The 2,709-nt window shown below is 34.5% G+C and overlaps 1 protein-coding gene across 1 annotated transcript in view; it reads right to left on the minus strand.

Moving 5' to 3' along the window:
- The window catches only part of LOC144218270 (exocyst complex component 2), a gene marked incomplete at its 3' end in the record, with an annotated part of 168,588 nt that overhangs the window by 2,337 nt on the left and 163,542 nt on the right, over positions 1-2,709 (minus strand). The gene's annotated exons all lie outside the window — the stretch shown is intronic.

Raw genomic sequence — 2,709 nt, forward strand, 5'->3', positions numbered from 1 at the left:
AGTGATTTAAAGTTTTACTCTTGGTAAGGGCATTTTTCTTCTCAAATCTAACCAATCAGAAGAGAAAGTGGGAGAAAATGAACACCACAAGTAATCAAATTCTTAAACTTGGATGACTAATTAAAAGCTTATTAACAACTTAGATGAATATGTATGTTTGAAAATAACAACCTATTAAAGATAGTACTTGCTAATTATGAACTATGTCCTGATGTATTATTTCAATTATTTTTCACAGAATCTCTCATATGTAGGCATTATCATCCCAATTTTGTCCAGGAAAAAACTGGTCTACCTTAATGACATTTTTAAGATTCTTCAGTTAGTAAAAAGATCAGGAAGCAAAGTAGTGTCTTCTGACTCCAAACCTAGACCTTTTTCTCACCATAACTGCCTCTCTGCTGGATGACAGAATAAGACCCTAAGATCTTGATAATCTGTACCAAATCTAATGAGAGATAACCCAAATGCAGCAAAACACAGGAAATGAATTTGGTACCAAATGAGTAATTTTAGGTAGTAAAATGGGAGCAATAAGACCCTATGACCAGCAGAAGCAAGTATGAAACACCTGGGGTTTGGCTGACAGTAAGCTCAAAACAAGTCAATAGAGACCGAACGTAAGGTATAGTTCTGGCTGCTTCCCAGTTACCAGGGTCACATCAGAATCCTATACCCCACCCTTGAAAAAGGTTGGAAACAGACTAATAGGAAAACCACTGCCATATCGATTAGGAAATGCCTAAATGATTTAGGGTGCTAACTAAGAAAAAGGAAGATTCCAAGCCCATACAACAACTATTTTCAAACACTGGAAAGACTGTCATGTAGAAATTAGGCTTCTTTTAAAGGATGGAGAAAAAAGCACAGATGGCGCAACAACACAAGTTGTTCTCAATTTAGAAGGCTCTTTCTTCTAGCCTGTGTCCTTCTCTAGTCTTCTATGTACACGGTGGAAAAAATGGTTTAAAGTCACCACGTCAACTTCCTTAGCTCCTATTCGATCTTGACCCTGTGCACACAGACGGCCCTTTAGCATCCACTGTTGTGTTTCTTCTATAGTCACACATGGCCAACTAACTGCCAAGCCCACAAGGCTCTAGTTTTCATCTGACCCCACCTAATCCTCCATCAGTGTGCAATACTGTTAAATATTCCTTTGTTTAAATACACTTTTCCATCTTTCTCAAGAACACTGCTCCATCTGGATTTTCTTCTCTTTCTCTGATTATTCTCTTTCAGAAAACTTTGAGGCTCTCTGCTTCTGGCCATTCCTTAAATACTAGTACACCCCAAATTGTTTTTATATATTTGGCCCTCCTCTCATTCTACTAGTATTTTTCATAGCATACTCATCCATTCCCAGGCCTTATCTTGCTTCAACAGTTGACCCTTGAACAACACAGGTTTGAACTGCAGTGGTCCATATACATGCAAATTTTTTTCAAGGTAAATACAGCACAGTATTGTAAAGTAATTTTCTCTTCCTTATGATTTTATTAACGTTTTTTTCCTCTACTATACTTTATTGTAATACAGCATATAGTAATAACATAAAATATGTGTTAATTGACTGTTATTGCTAAGGCTTTTACTCAACAGTGACTATTAGTAGTTAAGTTTTAGAGAAGTCAAAAGTTATACATGGATTTTCAGTTGAACAGGGCATTGGTATCCCTAATCTGTATATGCTTAAGGGTCAAGTGGAAATTTCTAATTCACAACTCTGTATCTAGATTTCTCTCTTGGGGTCCAGACAAGTATATCTAATCAACTCACTAAATACCTCTGCTTGAATGGCACTCATTCAGTACATCTGGTCCCAAACAAAATTTTTAATCTTTCCTAATATGACAAATTCTTCACTTAGGAATTCACACTTATAAATATAGCATTTGTAAAAAACAAAATAAAAAAATAAATACAGTGTTTGTGGGAATGAAACAGGGCAGGAAATTTTGGTCATATGTTTTCTTTCTTGAAAGATACATATACATATATACATAAACACACTCACATCCTTCAAGCAAATGACAAACCAGAGAGGGTTATGTTTTTTTTTTTTATGATGGATGGGTTTAGAATTAAAAAAAAAATAGATAGATGGGTTGGGATTTCAAGACGTGAATTTATACATATAATAAAGTATGTGTGTGAATCATCCCTAAATACATGTATATGTTAAAAACCAGTCTAAGTGTATATATATACATATATGTATGTATATATATATGTATGTGTATATATATATAAGGTAATATAGTTTTGTTTTTGCTATGGAACTTTATGTTCAAATGAAGTGCTATTAGGAAGTATCAGGAATCAGAGCTTCTCTGATAAAAGAGGAAGGGTATGGGAAACTTGCTCTGCAACTTTCACACACCAGGGAACCACTAGGGCACCTATTTTCACACTCACAAACCTGCATGATTCTGGGAGTAGATGGAATTATTTAAGTTACAACTTTGGCTAAAAAGTTTTTAAGTGTGGAATACATATAAAATTTTATTTTTACTAAAAATTTCACACACACAAAAATAGCCCCAAAGTATAGAGCAGTATATTACAGCAGTTATACAAGAGCAATCAAAGTAATTTAGACTGATTTGTAAATCATTATATAGTGGTTTTTTTTTTTTTAATATTTTTATTTATTTCTAGGAGAGAGAGAGAGAGCGTGAACAGGGGAGGTCCGGAGAGAGAGGGAGA

This window comes from Crocuta crocuta, unplaced genomic scaffold (assembly GCF_008692635.1).
Source record: "Crocuta crocuta isolate KB4526 unplaced genomic scaffold, BGI_CrCroc_1.0 scaffold471, whole genome shotgun sequence".
In the NCBI taxonomy this organism is placed as follows: domain Eukaryota; kingdom Metazoa; phylum Chordata; class Mammalia; order Carnivora; family Hyaenidae; genus Crocuta; species Crocuta crocuta.